This window comes from Sorex fumeus, unplaced genomic scaffold (genome assembly GCF_029834395.1).
Source record: "Sorex fumeus unplaced genomic scaffold, SorFum_2.1 ptg000018l, whole genome shotgun sequence".
NCBI classification, from domain to species: domain Eukaryota; kingdom Metazoa; phylum Chordata; class Mammalia; order Eulipotyphla; family Soricidae; genus Sorex; species Sorex fumeus.
The window spans coordinates 33,898,044-33,919,570 of record NW_026606075.1 but is presented as its reverse complement, the minus strand read 5'-3'; the positions used below and the strand labels follow the sequence as shown (position 1 = coordinate 33,919,570).

The 21,527-nt window shown below is 40.8% G+C and overlaps 1 protein-coding gene across 4 annotated transcripts in view; it reads left to right on the top strand.

The window, feature by feature from the left end:
• The window catches only part of ERBIN (erbb2 interacting protein), a 112,583-nt gene that overhangs the window by 31,374 nt on the left and 59,682 nt on the right, over positions 1-21,527 (top strand). For all 4 annotated transcript variants that reach the window (XM_056112676.1, XM_056112675.1, XM_056112674.1 and 1 more), the window contains exon 2: positions 16,490-16,537. The gene's annotated coding sequence lies outside the window, so the exon portion shown is untranslated. The remainder of the gene's footprint in view (positions 1-16,489; positions 16,538-21,527) is intronic.

Below are 21,527 nucleotides of genomic sequence, written 5' to 3'. Positions count from 1 at the left end.
CATTATTTTCAGTGGAGAAAAGCTGAGAGCCTTCCCTCTAAGATAGGTATAAGACAAGGTTGCCCACTCTCACCACTTCTATTCAATATACTACTGGAAGTACTTGCCATAGCATTTAGGCAAGAAAAGGATATCAAGGGCATCCAGATAGGAAAAGAAGAAGTCAAGCTATCACTATTCAAAGATGACATATAGTATGTTTAGAGAACCCTCAAACCTCTACAGAAAAGCCCTAGAAATAATAGGTTTGTATAGCAGAGTGGAAGGAATTGCTTTTTGCAGGAAAAGGAAACCTCCACCAGGTTTCCCAGGAATCTTGCTTGCTCTCTTCTCTCCCATCCTCTCCCATACCCTCTCCTCTTCCCTCTTCTCTTTCTTTTCCCCCCTTTCCCCCCTCCCATCTCTCCCCTTTTCCCTCTCCTCTCTTTCCCCTCTTTCCTATCTCCCATCCCCTCTCTCCCCTCTTCCTTTTCCCCTCTCTCCTCTTTTCCCTCTCTTAAAATACAAAATCAGGAAGAGACTTAAGAGTCAAGTTAAATAGTTTTATTTAAGGATTTTTTTTTTTTAAAGAATTTCATTTTTAGGAGAAATTTGAGGAAGCTGGAGGAAGGCAAGAGGCACCCCTCTCCAAAGAAGGAAAGTCCTAGAATGGCCTTGGGAGGGTATAAATAATTTCTCCAGTTCTCTGCATACATAAAATTGTTGCCAGTGTTGTCACAGGGAAAAAGCTTGGGATTCTTGATGGTCCTTCTTATCAGTACCTTTAGATTCTCTTGAAGATTTTGCTTTTTCTAGGGAGTCCACCCTTCTCTGGGTGGTTCCTCAGTTTCTGCATCTGGGTGGTGGCTCATTTTCTCTATCTCTGAAAGAATCCAATATATGCATGTCTAAGGGATATGTTCTTAATGCCTTGGGTCTACTCTTCAGGGCAAAGTATTTTCTTTTATTATTTTCTCAAAACTTATTATCAGCCCTTCCCACACCCCTCCCCCCATCTGTTTTCCCCCAACTGTTCTTTCTTCAGATCCCTTAAATGCTTCCCTCCTCCCCACCCTGAACATTCTGAAATTAGTAAGTTTCTGCTTTGAGAGAAGGAAGAGCCCTAACTTAACTGATAATGTTAGTAAGCTTTGTGAAATAGAAAAATTAATTAGAATATTTGAAGGCCTCGGAAACAAGCAGCAAAGGATGATAGGCTGCAGTATATCATCTGGACCCTAAAGCCACCATCAAGTTAAAGAAACAAAAACAAAATTAAATTAACCTCAGCTGTATAACTGTATTTAAAGTTTAGAATTCCTAGAGTATACAGCAGCATTTGTAGCCACACAACATTTTATATGTTGGTAATCTCTTACACAAAGGCTTACTGACTCCGGGGTGAAATATGTCAATCTTCACACACTTTCCTCTAAGGAAACGTTTTTGGATCACATTTTTAGTGAATATTCATAACAAGTAATACACAAAATAAATTATTTAGGTCCGCTTTGGGGACAGAGTTTGGGGGTCAAGTGGAAACATTCGAAATATGGTGGTGGGTAGGTGTAATGGTAGATTGGTGTAGGAATATTAAATGTAACCAATTATTGTGAGAAACTTCTAAAAATAAATAAAGAATATTTGAGAGCTGAAATCAACAAAGTTGGGGCCAGGTAGTATAGCAGGTTAGATGCTTGCTTCGCACGTGCCCAACCAGGAGTCTGTCTCTGGTGCCCCATGTGATTCCCCAAAACTCCCTGAGGGCAGAACCAGGATTAAGGTCTGAGTACTGCTGGTTGAGCCCCTAGCCCCCCCCCCCCCAAAAAAAAAAGGTAAAAAGAGAGAAAGAAAACGAACAAAATTAAAAACAAAAACCCAACAAAGTTAGTGAAATATTGGGGGTCAGGGTGGAAACATTCGATAGTGTAGCGGATAGGGTGCCTTCCATGTGGCCAGCCTATGTTGTCTTGATGATTCCCGGTATCCGAAATGGTCTCTTGTGCACTGCCAGGAGTAATTCCTGAGCGAGGAGCCAGGAGTAACCCCTGGGTCAAAAACAATCTTTAACAAGACTGAAAAAGAGTAAAAGAAACAAGTTTTTAGTATCAGAATCAGAAATGAAACTAAGGATCTTATAAAAGACTACCCCTGCCCACAAAATACGAAAGAATCACAAGGAACTACAATGAACATAAATTAATAAGATTACTTGAAATGAACCCATGTTTCAGAGCAATTAACTATCAAAATACACCCAAAAAAGAAAACCTGAAGACTCCTCCAATTTAGGGGGCTACAAAAATGTGTTTTAAATAACCAAGTATAAATTTCAGACCTGAGAAATACAGTATTTGAAAATTAAATTTTTCTAATCTCAAGGCATAAAGAAAAAATTAATAAACGTAAATGTAGTTTTTCCATTATTCATGTTCTTTCTCATGTTTTGCTTTTTAGGGATTTTACAATTTTCTACTGAGGTTTCTTTTTTTTTTCATTTTTATTTATCTATTTATTGGCTTTTTGGGTCACAGCTGGTGATGCACAGGGGTTACTCCTGGCTCTGCACTCAGGAATTACCCCTGGCGGTGCTCAGGGGACCATATGGAATACTGGGAATCGAACCTGGGTCGGCTGTGTGCAAGGCAAATGCCCTACCCACTGTGCTATTGCTCCAGCCCCTTTCTTTTCATTTTAGAGAATTCCCTGTAGTATTTCTTGGAGGGCAAGTTTAGTGGCATAAATTCCTTTAGTTGTAACTGTCATTTTTTCTGAAAAGTTCTTGAACTCCTCTTTCAAATCTGACTGATTACCTAGCTAGGTGGAGAGTTCTTAGTTAAAGGTTTTTGTGTACATCGTGCTGTTTCTTTCTGGACCATAGAGTTACTGTGAAGAATTCTGCTGATAGTCTTAAGGGATTCCTTTGTAGGTGACCTATAATTTGCTTTTCTTTCTGCTTTTAGGATTCTGTTTGTATCTTGCATTTTGCCATATTGTAATGTGTCTTGTGTATGTTTATTCTATGTGGGACTCTGAGCTTCCAAGAAAAGGGAAGGAAATCTAATTCCTTTCTCAGCTTGGGGAAGTTTTCTATGATTTTTTTTCAAATAAGAATTCTGTCCCTTTCTGCCTCTTTCTGTGACATCAGCAAGGTAACACAGCAGAGGAGCCCCTAGTTTGGTTATTCTTTGCAAATCTGCAGCATGCTTTGCTTTTGGTCTGGAGGGGAAAACTTGTTTATATTACTCAAATACAACTGGCAGGGGTTGGGTCTGTTTATCCTTCAGGAGTAAACACCCTTTCTGCCGTCTTCTAGCTTATCTATTGCTAGGGGAAGGTGGGGCTGTCTTCAGGGATTTGCCCTTTGGATGTTACTAAGGAGAAGGAGATCCAATATGAAGCACACTATGCAATCAGCAAGGTTATTAGAGGTCATCAGTACTACTTGCCTGGGACTACTTCCCTTTCTCTCCCTTAGAATCTCTCTTCGGTTCATCTAGGTATTCTTCTGTTACTTCCTGTGAAAACTATGATTATTGGGGTTTTAGATTGGTTTCTGTGTAGATTAACCCAAGTTATGGTGTAGTGTTTTGGTGAAATAAACTAGTAGTACACACATTCTTGTCTTGGGTTATCTCTCCAATGAAAATTTAAAGAAATACATTATTTTAATCAGTAGTGCTGGAGTGATAGCATGGTGGTAGGGTGTTTGCCTTGCAAGTTTGATTCCTCCACCCCTCTCAGAGAGCCTGGCAATGCTCAAGCACTGTCTGACTGAAATGTAATCATGCAGGTTTGTAACTGTATCTCATGGTGATGCAGTAAAATTTCTTAAATAACTGTCCACTGTTCTCCCGTTGTTCATCGATTTGCTCGAGTGGGCCCAGTTTCCATTTTTGAGACTTGTTGTTACTGTTTTTGGCATATTGAATTCGTCACGGGTGGCTTGCCAGGCTTTACTGAGCAGGCGAGATAATCTCGGTTGCTTGCCGGGCTCTCCAAGAGGGGCGAAGGAATCGAACCCGGCTTGGCAGGGCTGGCTGCACGCAAAGCAAATACCCTACCACTGTGCTATCGCTCCAGCCCTTCTTAAATAAAAACAAGAATAATCCCACGCTTTATAACTAAGTCCAAGAGAATTTAAACATAGGCCAGCTATTCCTATAGAGTATGTGCAGTGGTTATGTTCTCGTACTCTGAAGCTAAGAGGGCTGAACTCAGGAACCCTCGTCAGTCACCTTACAAGCTAAGCAACCGGCAGCTCTCTCATCTGTGAAACTGGGAAAAAATTAGATATAGTTTACTTGTCTTTAAAAGATAAGATATCAAGATTGATTTAAGTGCATTTATGGCCACAATCCAGAAATCCACAAGTGGGTCTCAAGGACAGCAGCTTGCCACATAGATGCAAACCCACCCTGTGCCGAGCTGATTTCACCGATGCGCCTCAGACGGAGCAGGTGTCCTCTCTTCACCTACTCCAGATGAACCCCAGAGGCCACAAACCTCCAGAAGAAAAACCCAGATATGCTGGACCAGTGACTGAAAAGTCCCGGCCACCTGGAGGCGGGTCTGCACCAACCCTCCCGACCCATTTGGTGTCCTGGCTGTCACTCCCATGAACTGCCTCTGGGTACCATTTAAGCGCATTAATGGCTGTGATCCAGAGACTCATAAATGAATCTCGGAAGACAGTAGCTCACCACAGAGATTTCTCCGGACCCCAATTATTTAAAGTTTTAGACATCCTATACTATTCATGAAAAGCAATATAAAATAAATTATTCAGCATCTGCCTGCGGGGCAGGCTTTGGTGGTGGTGAGAAAATTCGAAGTAATGGTGGAGGGGAAGGTGTAATGGTGATGGGACTGGTGTTGAAATATTGAATGTAAATCAATTACTGTGAACAACTTTATGAAAATAAAATTGAAAAAAGAAAATAAAAGATTATTCTGTGAGCAAATGGGTTCATGCATTTAACCCTCACAGAGCATATAGCACATAATCACATACCAGTTTATACAGCATTTACTCTGCCTCAGAGTAGCACTCGGGTAGGGCATTTGCCTTGAAACGCAGCCGATGCGGCTGAGCTGGCCTACCTGACTTTAATTCCTCCGCCCCTCTTGAAGAGCCCGGGAGTATCTCGCCCACATGGCAAAGCCTGGCAAGCTACCTGTGTCTTATTGGGTATACCAAACACAGTTACAAGTCTCACAATGGAGATGTTAGTGGGCCTGCTAGAGCAACTCAATGAACGAAGGAGGACAGTGCTACAGAGTAGCACTCAGATGTTTTTGTTTCATTACCTAGTTGTGAAATACAGTTCCTAAAACTTGGCCATTCTGATTATGAGACACAGCCACTTCTTCTTAAAACCATAACAATGTTAGCAATTAGGAGTTTAAAATTCCATCGCTGTGCTCCATAGTAGCTTTCAGAGTGCTTTGAGAAGTTGGAGAGCAGAGGAGTTGATGTGGTTCTGAGGATCCAGTTTGAGCCAGGGATTCCTGTATGCAAAACCTGCACTCATGCCTTTAGCTTTCTCTGATCCCTAGTCTGAGCTATCTTTTTCTAGTCGTGTGTGTGTGTGTGTGTGTGTGTGTGTGTGTGTGTGTGTGCGCGCGCGCACGCGCACATGTGTGTGTGACTTCTGTCATGTCTGCCTTTACTGTTTTGTTTTTTTGCTTTTGGGATCACATCTGTCGATACTTACGAGTTACTCCTGGCTCTGCACTAAGACATTACTACGGGCGGTGCTGGGGGACGGTATGGTATGCCAGAAAACAAACCCAGGTCAGCTGTGTGCAAGACATACTCCCTGCCCGCTGTACTATCGCTTCGGCCTAAGCACTTTTATTTTTTAAAATGTGTCCCTTTTCCCTTTATTCTTGCTGTGATGACAAGGGGTTGCTCATGTACTTAGTTGAGGTGATAACACACATTTTTTTTTAGGGAGTCTACACTTGTGCCTGTGTACATTCTGATTGTAGTACTTGTCAGGATCTGAACCACCAGGCTCACACAGTTTTTACTTCTAGTACCTTCTGGGGATTGTATACTGAAGCTGTGGTACTTGCACACACCTGGCTATATGAGCTGAAGATTTTATGCTATATTGCAGTGCAGCGATGGGGAATCCCAGAGGGAGTCACAGATTGGGCTCATTGCATGTGAGTAATACCAAAGACCAAAACCATGGCCTCATTCTTAATTAAGATGCTTTTGTTGAGCGCATCCCATTTTTGCTATACAGTCATCTTTATAGAAAGTTCCTTGATAGAAAGTCAATAAATAAGTGATGAAATAGTTAAAAAGAAAAGAACATTGTTTGGTTAGAAGATGAACCTTAATATTTTTTTCTTATGTTCTCTCTTTATAGAGAACATGCTGTATTAACAAAAGTACATCTTCAGCCCTTGGGATATTTGGGAAGGTTAAATAGAACCTGGCTTTTAAAAAACTGGGTCGAGACCATTTATGGGATTGTAACTTTTTAAAAATTTATTTTTAAATAAATTTCTTCATGACTTTTTATCAGTAAATGTTAACTGTTTTCAAAAGCTTTATATATAAAGCTAATTAAAATTTAAAAATTTTTCTCTAACAAGTTTGTAACAAGTTGTTGAGAGAGACTGTGGGTTTTCTTTTTTTTAAAAAAAAAAATAAGATATGTAAGATTTTTGTTTTATAAGATTCGTGATGCTTATAATCTTTGATTACTAAGCTTAGTTGACCTAAGAATAAAGTTTATAGAAAAATGAGGATTTCAAATTGACTGCCCTTTCCCTCTCTCTTTTTGATTTCTTTTTCCTTTTCTTTGTTCCTGATTTCTCTATAGGAAAATAAATGCCAGTACAGAGGAAATAGATAGGAATACAGAAGAAAATAAATACTTGAAAAAAATTTACCAACAAACTGGGAATTTGTCTTCACCAGGCGAATTTGTGTTTTAATAGAGGTTGTTCACAGGGGGTCCAAAATAAATAACAGTGGGATTTCATATCAGGTTGTGTTCTCAACAGGTTTGGCTCAGTTTCTAGGTCAATGTACACACTGCATAAAACATTTTATTTATAGATAACTTCATTAAAAAAAAATTCCAGTGGATTTCAGGGTAAAAAGAATCCTTGAAGAGCCAAAGAAGACATTAGAATATTGAAGTGGCAGGTGGAAGGTCTCTGTTGTAAGAAAGCCTTAGACTTATTTGTAAGTTTGTTGTATATTGGGGTTAGAATATGTTGTTTAGAGTATAAGTATAGTTTTTTTCTTTTCTTTTTTTTTTTGCCCATGCCTAATTGTATTCAGAGGCTACTCTGACTTGGTGCTTGAGATGGAATCCGGGCCACCTATTTACAGTGCATGTGCTCCAACCTGTTAAGCCTTCTCTAGCCCCAATAACTCAAAAGTTAGTGGGAGGAGTGGGTTAGGGATCACAGCAGTGCTCTGGGGCTGTTTCTGTCTGCCCAGGAGTAGCTCCCGCGGTGCTCAAGGGACCATATGTGATACAGAGAATTTGAGCCAGGGCTGCAGCTGCATGTAAGGAATACCTCCTTACCTTCTCACCTCTCTGACCCCAATAACTCAGAATTTTATTTTATTATTTTATAAAGTTATTCACAATAATTTAAGAGATTATTAACATGTTAAAGGTCGAGCCTTATGTGCTTATATATATATATACATATAATATATTTGTATATATATTTTTTTCCTTGCCTTCTACTTTACACGCCATCAAATACGGTGTGCTACTCTTGGTCCGCCGCATTTGCGACCACGTGACATGTTATTATCTCATGCTTACTTTGGACAACCTGGCAAGCTTCCGAATGTGGCCTGCCCACAGGGCAGAGTCTGGCAAACTCCCCGTGGTGTGCCCAATATGCCAAATACCAGTAACAATGATGGGTCTCATTCTCCTAACCCTGAAAAAGCCTTGAATATGGCACTTTTTAAAATCTCAGGACTCGGGCGAAGGAGATGTTGCTGGTGCCTGCTTGAGGCAATCAATGAACAACAGGATGATCGTGATCGTGAGTCTTGGTACATCAGTGATGTAGAGTATGAGATGTGATGTGGCCACATCTGCAGCTGTGTGCTCTAGGAGCAGAAGTTCATTTTTAAAAAAAATCTTTTTTTAACTAGATGTTAACTTTGGGGTCCAGAGTCCTCTCTATGGCAAATTGTTCTGTGTTCCTCTCTTTCGAGAGATTTATTTGGGACTCTCTGGATCATGGCCATTAATGTAACTAAAAATTTCAAATGACTTTTTTTTTATGGCTCTGTGTGTGTGTGTGTGTGTGTGTGTGTGTGTGTGTGTGTGGTTTGGTTTTGTTAATGAATCACATCTGGCTGTGCTCAGGAATCACTCTTTGTGGAACTTGGGAGACTGTGGTGCTGGAATCAAATCCAAGTTAGCTGTCTATAAAGGCAAGCATCTTAACCAGTGTGCTATCTCTCTGGTCCTCTTAAAGGAGTGTTTAAGGGAGAAGGGAGGTAGTAAAAATCTTGAAAAAGAAACTGAATGACTGGAATTAGTAAATCAGTATGATATTTTGGGTTAATTCATAAGTTACATTAAGGCAGTACATATTTTAGAGAATAACTAAAAAACACGGTATCTTTAACAATTGTGTTTGACAGCAAATTCTCTTTTAAGAAATTGATGGAGGTAAATGAAGAATGAATAAATGTGAAAGTGTTTTCTAGCTTTCACTTCACTTAATCACTTAACTTCCCGTTAGTTGTCGATTTGCTCGAGCGGGCACCAGTAACGTCTCCATTTGTCCCTGTCGCGTGCTAGTGTAGCCCAATGGCATCTGTTCGCTCTGGGAATATGAAGAGCCTCAAACCGATCGTTCATGATCTTCAGGAAGAAGTCTGACCATCTGGTAGGTGGGCGGCCACGCGGTCTTTTGACATCCCGTGGAATCCAGTCGGTAACAGCTCTAGTCCAGCGGTCGTCTTTAAATCTCATTACGTGACCAGCCCATCTGACTTTTGACACCTTGGCAAATGAGACAGGGTCCCTGATTCTTGATCGTCGACGGATGTCGGAACTCCGGATTCTTTCTCTCATTTGAGTGAAACGTGATATTCCAAGTATAGCTCTTTCAATTCCTCTTTGGGAGAACCGAATAGCATTCTCATCCTGTTTGCGTAGGGCCCAGGTCTCTGAGGCATATGTTAATGCAGGAAGAACAGTGGAATCAAAGAGATGTGCCAGGAGCCGGAGGTTCTTCGTCCTCTTAGCTATTTCTTCGACGTTCTTGAAGGCGTTCCAAGCCGCTCTCTTCCTCCTGCGCAGCTCAGGTGCCAGGTCATTTGTCATGTTGACTTCTCGACCTAGGTACACATAGCTGTTGCATTCGGAGATGGTCGTTCCGTTGAGAGCAAATGGGGCATCGGGAACGAGGCTGTTTCTCATAAACATTGTCTTCGTAGGATTCAGCTGTAGTCCTACCTTTCCACACTCACAGTCAAAGTCGGCCAGCATTTGTGCCGCTTGGCTGATGTTTGGTGTTATTAAAACAATGTCATCAGCAAAGCGGAGGTGGTGTAATTTCCGACCATCTATCTTCACTCCCATTCCTTCCCATTCTAGTCGTTGCATGATGTTCTCGAGGGTGGCACTGAAGAGTTTCGGTGAAATGGTATCACCCTGCCGAACCCCTCTCCTGACATCAATGATCACTTCTTTGTAGAATGGTGAGATCCTGGTAGTGAATCCGCAGTACAGCTCACGGAGGATCTTTATGTATTGGTCTTGAATGCCCTGATTGGCTAGGGCTTCAATATGTGATAGGTTATGGTATACAACATAGAAGTAAAATATTGCCTAAAATCTAGTAAAATAAGACAGCTTACATAGTACTTCTATTAAATACCATTTATATCTAAGCCCATTGTCAATATATGGACTTATCAGGTTAGATGAATAGATGGAGGCACTATTTTTTATTTTATAGATTCTCATGCTACATTGAGTTCGTATCAGCAAGGTATATGATCAACCCAGATTCAAGGACAATGTAAATAGACTCAGTTTCTTCATTTTAGGTGTCGTGAAACATTGTGACCTTGTTCTTAATTTGTCACTGTCCTCCCATTGTTCATCGATTTGCTCGAGCGGGCCCAGTAACATCTCCATTGTGACACTTGTTACTGTGTTTGGCATATCGAATACGTACGGGGTAGCTTGCCAGGCTTTGCCGTGCGGGCGAGATATTCTTGGTAGCTTGCCGGGCTCTCTGAATCAAACTCAGGTCGGCCATGTTGGCTGCTTACAAGGCAAATGCCCACCTGCTGTGCTATTGCTCCAGCCCTGGTTAAATCAGAACCAGTAAATGGTGGGATTTAACATAGAAGCTAACTCGTTAACTTGTTAGAAAACGAAGATCCCTTTTTCAGAGACTGTTACTTTCTCCAGAGCATTAATCAAGGTATGAGTAGTTGTGTCAGTTTGCCTGTGCCTGAATCTTCACGGGGTAGCACAGTGAGGGTCAAGTGATACTGTACAGGTAGTGTGCTAGGATGTCTGGTGATGACCTGTTCTTTCTTCTGGAGCGCTGTTTCCTGGAGCCATATCCCCTCCTTACCAGAGGACATAATTAAATGACATTTCTGAATCAACCTTGCAAAATGTGAGGTGTTGACGGAGAATGTCTCTCCCATACAGCATTCTGTCTTGCACAGTGATTTGTATTTCTTCCATATACAGAAGTCAGTCCTCTAAAAAGTCTTTGTGAGAGTGCCAGATTTGAAGTCCTAAATGAGATTCAAGTACAAATGAGATCCTCCACTATCACCTGGGTTGGGGGTGGGGGGTGCGAGAGAGCATGATGGCAGGGCAGCAAGGAGGACAGATTTGGACTGCACATGGCTGTGCTCATAGCTTACTCTTGGCTCTGTGCTTCGGGATCACTCGGGACTAAATGCTGTCCCAGGCTCAAACTCAAGTCGGCCATATGCAAGACAAGTGTCTTGCCCGCTGCACTCTCTCTCCCAACCCCATAAAATTAAGTTCTACTGTTTACACTGCTATGCATGCATTTCATAGGTTCACAGCTGAACTATATTAACTTGGTGAGAATATGCTTGTACAGAGTTGCTCGCTCAGCATCACGGAAGTCTCCATTACCCTCCATGTCTGTTCCCGTGTTACTCCTAGTCTGCTTCTTCCGTACCCTTCCTCCACTGCTTATTAATCTCACTTTCGTAATGTAATATTTCATTTCATGGTTAATAATTCATTGTGTGTATATATGCCATCTTCTTTACCTATCCAAGGTACTGTTTCCAAGTCTCTTAAAGAGGACTGGGAGAGGGCAAGGAATGCTAAGGGGTCATGCGGGCTACTCCTATTGATTCTGTTCAATTGGCCTGATGTGCTAAGGTTCAAGGATACGGTGCTTCTTGGACCTTGTGTTGCAGGAAAACTATCCAGAGCACCCGAGAAGGCTTCAAGGGCCTTAGGGCTACACCTGGTGGTGCTTGAAGCCACCAGGACTCTATCCAGTGATGCCCAGGAGACCATGTGCTATCAGAGATCAAACTGAGGTCAGCCATATGATTTACCCTGTACCATCTCTTTTGCCTCTTTTTTTTTCAGATCTTGACTATTATAAATAGCATTCCAGTGAACATAGGTGTACATATATCTTTTTGATTTAGTGATTTTATATTCTAGGAGTAGATATTAAAAAGTTGGAATTGCTAGATGATTGTTAGCTATGTTTGCAGTTTTGGGGGGAGAAGGAGGATACATACATCAGTGCTTACGAGTTGGGGCTTATGCCCAGGAAATGGAACCCAGGGTTCTCACTTGCAAAGTATGTGCTCCATCCCTTTGAGCCATATTCCTGGCTCAGCTTCAGTATGGAAATTTTCATTCTCTTTTCCATAGAAACTGAACCATACTACCTTCCCACAGTGAATAACACAATTTTTTCCCACCATATCTCTACTAGTTTTAGTTGTTACCAGACTTTTGAAACAGACCATTCAACCCTGTTTATGAGGTGATTTCATTGCACTTTGCATTTCTCTTACAATCAGTAATAATGAGTACTTTTTCATATGCCGATTGACTATCTGTCTTCATTTGTTTTTTTTCCTTTGATTTTTAGTGCCTAGGAATTGCTTCCACTTGATCTCCCATATGCAGAACATGCCTTTCTGCCCTTTGAGCCATCTGCTCTATCTTTGAAGAATTGTATGTTCAGCTCTTCTCCCCATCTTTTGTATCCCTCATGGTCTGTTGTTTTGTATATTTGGGAACCTTCAATACTGCTCAGATATTGGTGAGCATTTTATCTTTATCTGTTCGCCCTCTTGATCAGTGTAACATTTCTATCTTCTTTTTTCTGGTTTTTGGGCCACTCCTGGCTCTATGCTTAGGGATCATTCCTGGCGGTGCTTGGGTGACCATATATGTAACCATATGTGTAATGCATATGGTCACCCAAGCACCGCCAGGAATGATCCCTAAGTTACCAAGGATCAGGATAAAATAAGGTTGACTGTACAAGTCAGGTGGTTTACCTGCTGTACTCTTTTTCTGGCCTCTGTTTTTGCCCTTTTTTTTAAGCTGAAGGTCTTAATCAGTTACTGCCTTTTCTCTGCATTGTTAACTTGGGGTACCCTGCTTTGACCTTTTATTCTGAGCTTGTGTTTGTTTTACATCATCTGATATGAGTCTTGCTCTTGTTGCTTTACCTAGTGTTGCTCAGGGGCTTCTGGTGCATAGCTGAGGGTTGCTTTTGGAGGTGCTCAGGGTACAACCATGTGCTGGGGATCAAACTTTGTCCCACATGTGCACTAGCTCTTTAAGCTATCTTCCTGGCCCCTTGATGGATCCTGTTTTTAATATGTCTGACCACTTTTTGTAAAACGATTTTGATTTTGCTGCACTGTCTGTAGCACTGTCCTCCCACTGTTCACCGATTTGCTCGAGCGGGCCCAGTAACGTTTCCATTTTGAGACTTGTTGTTACTGTGTCTGGCATATCGAATACGTCACGGGGAGCTTGCCAGGCTCTGCCGTGCGGGCGAGATACTCTGGGTAGCTTGCCGGGCTCTCTGAGGGGCGAGGAATTGAACTCCGGTTCAGCCACGCACAAGGCAAACGCCCTACTCCTGAGCTATCTTTTTTTTGACTATTGGTACATGGGACTTACTGCCATCTGTGTACACATACACTTTTTTTCTATATTTCCAAATCATTTTTCTGTTTTGTTTCTAAATGCCTTTTTATTTGGATTTTTTTCTTAATTCTACCATTTTTTTAATATAGGAGTACTGCTATTTATTCAGCCACTGATTAGCTGATTGACTTGTGCATGAACTCCACCTTACTTTTTTTTTTCATTTTTTAAATTTTATTTATTGAATCACCGTGAGAGCAGTAACAAAGCTTTCGGGTTTGAGTCTTGGTCATACAATGATGAAACAGCCGTCCCTTCACCAGTGCCCATTCTCCACCCCCAACAACCCCAGTACACCCCCATCCCACAACCCTCCCCCTACCTGTGGGGCAGATGATTTCCACATTACTCTCTGTCTACTTTGATCACATTCATTATTTTGACAACAGACCCACCATTATTATTTGAGATTTTACCCCAACACTGAAAAGGCAACAGTAGACAATTTTTTTTCTTTTGCTGGTTATGAATAACATATGATGTCGCATAGCTGCAGTAGTGATCGCGCGATTTTGAAATTCCAAAATTTTAACACTTAAATCTGAAAGGATTTCTGCTAAAAACCTGTTGGGTTCCGGAGATTTGCTCCTAAGTCTCTGGGATCATGGCTGTTAAACAGCTTGATCAGGAGCCAGAAAGGCCGTTCGTGGGCGATGACTTGGGGTCTTGTTGGGATGGGGAGGACAGGACCAGCTCCACCCCATCTCGTGAGGCCCAAAATGTCTCATCACTATGTACGGGCCCAGACCTGACTGTCCAATGGCCTCTGGAGGATGATGGCCACAGAGCCGCCAGGGGGATGCAGGCGGAGGGACAACACCTTTTCCCCCCTGGGGTGGCCCAGCGACAGTAACCTGCGTGGTCCGGACGCATTTCTGCCAAAAGCCGCTGGGTTTTGAGATTTGTTCCTGAGTCTCTGGGATTATGGCTATTAAGCAGCTTGATCAGGAGCCAGAGAGGCTGTTCGTGGGCAATGACTTGGGGTCTCGTTGGGACAGGGAGGACAGGACCGGCTCTACCCCCATCCCGTGAGGCCCTACGTGTCTCGTCACTGCAGGCCCAAACCTGCCAATCCAGTGGCCTCTGGAGGATGGCGGCCTCCGGGCCTCCAGGGGGAACAGGCCAAGGCACAAAACCTATTCCCACTTGGGTTGGCCCAGCACCAGTAACCTACTGCAGGGACCGGACACATTTCTGCCAATAGCCGTTGGGTTTCAAGATTTGTTTCTGAGTCTCTGGGATCATGGCCTTTAAGCAGTTCGATCAGGAACCAGAGAGGCCATGCCTCCAATTATATAGCTGAGCTAGAGGTGGTTTGTGGGTGTGTTTCCCACATACCTAACTTTTGGCTGTTTACTTTCTTGGTAAACTTGGCCCCAAGTTTTTGGGGTCTGGCCAAAGGCGCAGCAGCAATTTTGGGGTATCTGGAAGTCTGAAAATGCCATCAAGCTGCTGATGTACTCGCCTCACAGGTACAGATTGACCTGCTGGCGGCACCATACCCCCAATTCTACCATTTTAAATTATAATTTTTCTTTGCTCTAGATTTTTGTTCTTTAACGCCAGAATTTTTTTTTTTTTGGCTTTTTGACTTTTTGGGTCACACCCAGCGATGCACAGAGGTTACTCCTAGTTTATGTATTTAGGAATTATTCCCAGCAATGCTCGGGGAACTACGTGGGATGCTGGGAATTGAACCCAGGTAGCTGCATGCAGGGCAAACGCCCTACCCGCTGTGCTATCATTCCAGCCCAACTCCAAAGATTTTATCATACTTTCTGTATCTGAAAAAATATTTCTTGTGTGTGCTGGTATTGACTCATTATTTGACTAAACTGATTTTGTTTTTTTTCTTATTTTTATCTTTTGTTGTTGACTTATTACTACTGGTTTCTTTGGGCTGGGTGGTAATTTCTTGTGATGCCTGGGTCAGCAGTGCAAGACTCCCCAGAGCCACCCTGGTGGTACTATGGTACCATGTGGTACAAGAAATCAAAACTAGATCTTCCACATGCCACATTTGCATTCCAGCCCTTTGTATTATCTTCCTGACTCTTTGCGGGCAGTTTTTGATGTTTAGTTTCACTTTTTTCTAGTTTATTGGAGTTCTGAGAAGTCTGATGGCAATCCTGATAGGGGTGTCACTTTATTCTTTTCCCTAACAGTCGTCAATATATTTTTTGTTTGTTTCAGCTTGATGATATAATGAGGATATAATTTGGTATAGATTGGAGTTAAAAAAAAAGTTAGATATTCCTAGGTTAAGATATTTTCAGACTTTAACAGGATTACTATAAACCCTTTTCTTTATCTCCTAGCACTTCCCTAATTCTGGCATTATAAACCCTTCTGGCAGTATAAACCCTTCTGGGAATATAAACCCTTCTCTTTAAATTCTGGCAATATAAACCCTTCTCTTTATCTCCTAGCACTTCTCTAATTCTGGCATTTACCCATGTAATGTATTTATTATTTACCATACATAGACTTTCTTCATTTTTTCTAAGTCTTGTTTTTTTCTCATCTTTCACTTGAATATTTCTAATTTTTATTTTTAATTTTAGATGTTCTTTTCTCATATAATCAGAAAAAAACTGTTAAATGTAGTGACTAGAACTTAATTATTTGAAAAGAGCTTTATTTCTCAGTTCAAATAAATGGGACTTTAATGATCAAAGGAATACAGCAGGTCCTCGAATAAAGTTGTTTAATGGTAACATTGATTAAAAAAAAAATGTATTCTGGCAGATGTTAACAAAATGACTCTTGTGGACTTGGTTTTGAAGAACATTGGTTTCACTTATGATTTCAGTTACCAAGAACCTATTAATGATGCTAATTGAGGGCTCCTATATTGTTAGTTCCTGTAGACAAAAGTTTACAATTATATAGAAAACAGTAAACTTGTTTGCTAAAAGGTAACTATTTAGAAGTTAGCAAATTCGATAGCACAGCGGGTAGGGCGTCTGCCTTGCACGCAGCCAACATGGCTGACCCGAGTTCCGATTCCTCTGCCCCTCTCGGAGAGCCCGGCAAGCTCCCGAGAGTATCTCGCCCGCACGGCAGAGCCTGGCAAGCTCCCCGTGACGTATTCAATATGCCAGACACAGTAACAACAAAGTCTCCAATGGAGACGTTACTGGGCCCGCTCGAGCAAATCGATGATCAACGGGAGGGCCTTTACTTTACTTTACTAAATTTGTGTATTTTTGTTTATACTGGTAATGTTAGGAGAATTTATGTTTTGAGGTAAATTATAGATGTTCCTTTTAAAGGCATTGGTTTTTTTTTTTTTTTTTCAGAATGTTGGCTCAATTAAGAAACATCAGGGAGACAAATTCAACCTAGTGGTAAGTAATTCATTTCTTCCATTGAAATTCTTTGGCTTTGTTTTATGTCTTTTTTCCTTAGTTGGCCCCTCTTTCTTCATTTGACTAGAATCTTTTTGTCTTCCATAGAGTATCTGTTGATGTTCCTCTGAAGTTCTAATTAGCACTGCTTATGGTCACTTCCTGTTCGGGCCATGCTAAGCTTTCTATCTTTTGTTTACTTTCTTGTAAATGATTTTTTTGTATGTTGTTACTCTTTGATATGACACTTTTTCTGTCCTTAATTTCAAGACTACCTTCTTTTTATAAGTAGTTTTTGTTTGTTATTGTTGTTGGCTTTGGGGCCACACTGAGTAGTACTCAGGGTGCATACCTCACTCTAAACTCAAAGATTGATTCTGATACAGTTTGGGGGGGCCATGTGGGGTGACAGTGATCCGAGGCAGATTGGGGACATGTAAGAGAAGTGCCTTCCCACTGTGTTGCCTCTCATTCCTAACGGTAGCTTTTAATCTTCTAAATTTGGATCTATTTTTGTAATGGCTTTTGAGGCCTAATGAATTTAATTAATCTGAGATTTGTTCAGTATTCAAACCCTCTACATATGAGAAGTTTTTGCAGCAAAGCACTTTTAAAAGTCTTTTTCTAAAATCTTTGTCATTTCTGAGAAGTTCCTTAACTTTTTAAAAACACATTATCTTTATTTACTTTATGGGGGTTGTTGGATAACATTGGGTTGCCCTTGCTCCTCCCACAGGGAGCTTAGGCTTATTGAGCTACTCCCACAACAGTGCCCCTGAGGCACACCCAGTTCCATCAAGCACTAATAATCCTATATTGCTTTTCTCTTTCCTTTATGTCATTTACGTGGTTTATTTAGCAATGTCCTTTTTGTATAGACACAGGAAGACAGTTAATGCTATGCTTTGTAACATGGAAGTCAATTGACTCCAAAATATTAACTCCTGGGCATCCATATTTACTTGACTTAAACCTTAATGTAGAGGAGGAAAAGCCTTCCCTAAGCCCCCGTAGAGTATGTCTGAATTTGATATTATAAATAAGAAAAACATACATATTTACTTACAGTACATTTTCTATGAGATAGAAGCCTTTGTAAGGAAATGAAGGCTCATTTAAATCCAAATATTTTTATGTTGATAAAGAGTTGACAATGCAAAAAAATAGGTCAAAGAGTAAAATTTAATAGTTTTGATCTTTATATTTCACTTTTTTTCCTTTTTTTTTTTTTAGCAAGTGCTGTACATAGCCACTGCCAGTTAATGACTGGGATTGCCCTCAGCACTACCCTGGATCTGATGCAGTAAAACTCCAAACTTTTAATTTTTAAATTAGACACAGATTAAGCATTAGCAAGATGGCCTTTTTTTGTATGTGGAAGGCCTAAGTTGGATCCTAGGTACGTATGATGCCCTGAGCATCACTTGAAGCTATCCCTCTGAGCATTGCTTGTGTGGCTCAAAAAGCAGAAACAGAGGACAGCAATTAAAATAAAAATAGAAAAGTTATGCCATATACTATAACATATTTAATTTGTCATGTTCTTGAGTTGTTCTCAGAACATCTTGGTGTCCATATTTTTGGTCTTTACAGATAAATAAAATTATAGAAAGGGAAGTCACAGATTAGGGGATACTACTACATTCATAAATTCATAAATTAGTGCAGTGTGTTCTGAATTCTGTCACTTTTTATAAACCCTGAAAATGTAGGAAAGGTCTTTTGGTATCATTTGGAGAATCCGAGGGTTTTTTCCCCCCTTCCTTTTTTGGGTCACACCCAGTAATGCTCAGGGATTACTCCTGGTTCCGCACTCAGGAATCATTCCTGGCAGTGCTGGGGGACCATATGGGATGCCGGTGATCGAACTCAGGTCAGCCGTGTGCAAGGCAAATGCCCTACCTGCTTGAATATCACTCGGGCCCCACTTGGAGAATCTGAATTAAAATATATCATTATAAATTCTAGTAGGAGTAGACCAAATTAGATGGGAAAGTAACATAGAAGACAACTAAATTTAGCAAACAAAAACAGTGACACAGAAGGCTCAACTAGCAACAAACAGCCTAGTAAACTCTTTTTTTAAAATTCTTTTATTATTATTTTTTCTTTGACTCACTTTGTGGTACACAGTTACAGTGTTGTTTATAATTGGGGTTCAGTCGTTCATTGTTCTAACACCAATCCCTTCGTCTTAATAAATTCTTAAACAGGGACTTAACTTCATGATCAGATATGACAATTTTTACATAAAAATGTTTATACATAATGACTTTAATATCGAGCTTTGTTATCTAGTTTCAGCTCCAGAATTGTATCAACTGGTTTGGTTTTGTATACATTAAAGTTAAATATGTGTATATGTGTCATTCCTTCTCGGAGAGCCCGGCAAGCTACCAAGAGTATAACGCCCACATGGCAAAGCCTGGCAAGCTACCCATGGTGTATTCGATATGCCAAAAATAGTAACAAGTCTCACAATGGAGACGTTACTGGTGCCCACTCGAGCAAATTGATGTACACCGGGAGGATAGTGAACAGTGGATTAAACAATCTCTAAGACAGAAAACCAATTTTATAAAGTGCTGTCTTCTATCTGAAACACCATCTGAGACCAGTAAAATATTTCTACCTATTTGTTAGGATTAATTTCTTCATTAAAATCAGTAAATTTTATGAATAAAATAAAATAAAATTATACATTTTTATTGGGGGTATGGTGCCACGAGCAGATCAATCTCTACCTGAGGCGAGTGCATCAGCAGCCTGATGGCGCCTTCAGACTTCTGATACCCCAAAATTGCTGCTGTGCCTTTGGCCAGACTCCAAAAACTTGGGGCCGAGTTTACCAAGAAAGTAAACGGCCAAAAGTGAGGTATGTGGGAAACACACCCACAAACCACCTCTGGCTCAGCTATATAATTGGAGGCATGGTCTCCCTGGTTCCTGATTGAACTGCTTAATGGCCATGATTCCAGAGATTCAGAAACAAGTCTCGAAACCCAGCGGCTTTTGGCAGAAATGCGACCGGTCCCTGCAGTAGGTTACCAGTGCTGGGCCAACCCAGGTGGGAATAGGTTTCATGCCTTGGCCTGTTACCCCTGGCGGCCTGGTGGCCATCATTCTCCAGAGGCCACTGGTTTGGGCCCACAGTGACGAGGCACGTGGTGCCTCACAAGATGGGGGTGGAGCCTGCCCTTTCCTCCCCATCCCAACAAGACTCCGAGTCGCTGCCAGGAACAGCCTTTCTGGCTCCTGATCAATCTGCTTAACGGCCATGATCCCAGAGACTCAGGAACAAATCTTGGAACCCAGCAGGTTTTGGCAGAAATCCCTCCAGATTTAATTGTTAAAATTTCGGAATTTCAAAATCGCACAGCCACTACTGCAGCCATGCGACATCATATGTTATTCATAACCGACAATGGAAAACAAATTGTCTACTGTTCCTTTTCTGCAGATCTGAGTGTTGGGGTAAAATCCCAAATAATAATGTTGGGTTGGTGTTAAAATATTGAATGTAATCAAAGTAAAGAGAAAGTAATGTGGAAATCATCTGCCCCACAGGTAGGGGGAGGGTGTGGGATGGGGGTATACTGGGGTTTTTAGAGGTGGATAATGGGCAGTTAATCAGTGGCTGAATAAATAGCAGTATTCCTACATAAAAAATATGTTTTTTATTACTGAATTTTGCTTTATTTTTGTACCAAAGACATTTTTTATTTTACAGTTTGTACCAAAGGTATTTGTTTGACGTATCTCGACTTAGTGTTGCTCCTGGTAAATAATTTTTACTTAGAACAAAAAAAATAATTTTTACTTAGAACAATCTTTTAAAATCAGTCTTAAAATTCCTCAAGTCACTCTGGTTTTGTGAATATTTAAGTTATTTACAATGAATCTCCTATAAACTTCGGTTGAAAATTATTGAAATTTATACTTTTTGCACTTTAAGTTAAAAAAAACCTTAACACTTTAAGAATATATCCTCATTTTACAAAGATTCACGGCCACGCAACATCTTATCATTTAGTTCTTACTCCGGAGAACCTGGCAGGCTACCAAAAGTATCCTGCCCACATGGTAGAGTCTGGCAAACTCCCCGTGGCGTATTCAATATGCCAAAAATGAGTAACAATGATGGGTCTCATTCTCCTGCCCCTGAAAGAGCCTCGAATGTGGCACTTTTTAAAATCTCAGGGCTAGGCCGAAGGAGACGTTACTGGGGCCTGCTCGAGGCAATCGATGACCAACAGGATGACCGTGATTTACAAAGAATTAGTAATGCCATTTATCATTCTTCTTTATTGAAGTAAGCTCTTTTTTTTTGGAGGGTTTTAAGGTTATTCCCAGTGGTGCTCAGGAGCTGTTTCGGATTCTGTGCTCAGGTTCCATCCTGATGGTACTCTGGTGGCCAGATGTGGTATAGGGGATTGATTGCTGTCAGCCACATTCAAGGGCTTAACTCTTACACAATCACGTTAGCCCCTGAGTTAAACTAAAAAAGGAATTTAAAAACAACAATCATATAGTTGAATTATGTACTTAAGTACTTTAATTTCATTTCCAAAAGTGGCATTTTAAAATTGGGGTATCATGATTTGTAATTAGTGTTTATATCAGTGTTTTAGATGTTCATTGTATTGTGCCACAATGTCCCATTTCTGCTCCCTAGGCTCCTTTTTGCCCGCCCCATTCCTTTTATTCTCAATAAAATTAGCCTAATTTAGTTTTTTTAACCAGTGAAGTTTATATTGATTTAAATTTATTCTCTGCTTTATAACCTTAAATATAAGATCTATGAAATCTTTTAAATACTAGTATTTTATTGAAACAGTGTGTTTGCAGGATTGGAATTTCGATGTTGAAGAGTCTTGGGAAGACTCGTCAGTGAATAGCTGATAGTGTCTTATAGTCCTATTTCTTTTTTTTTTATTTTATTGATTCACCGTGAGATATAGTTACAAGCTTTCATATTTGAGTTACAATC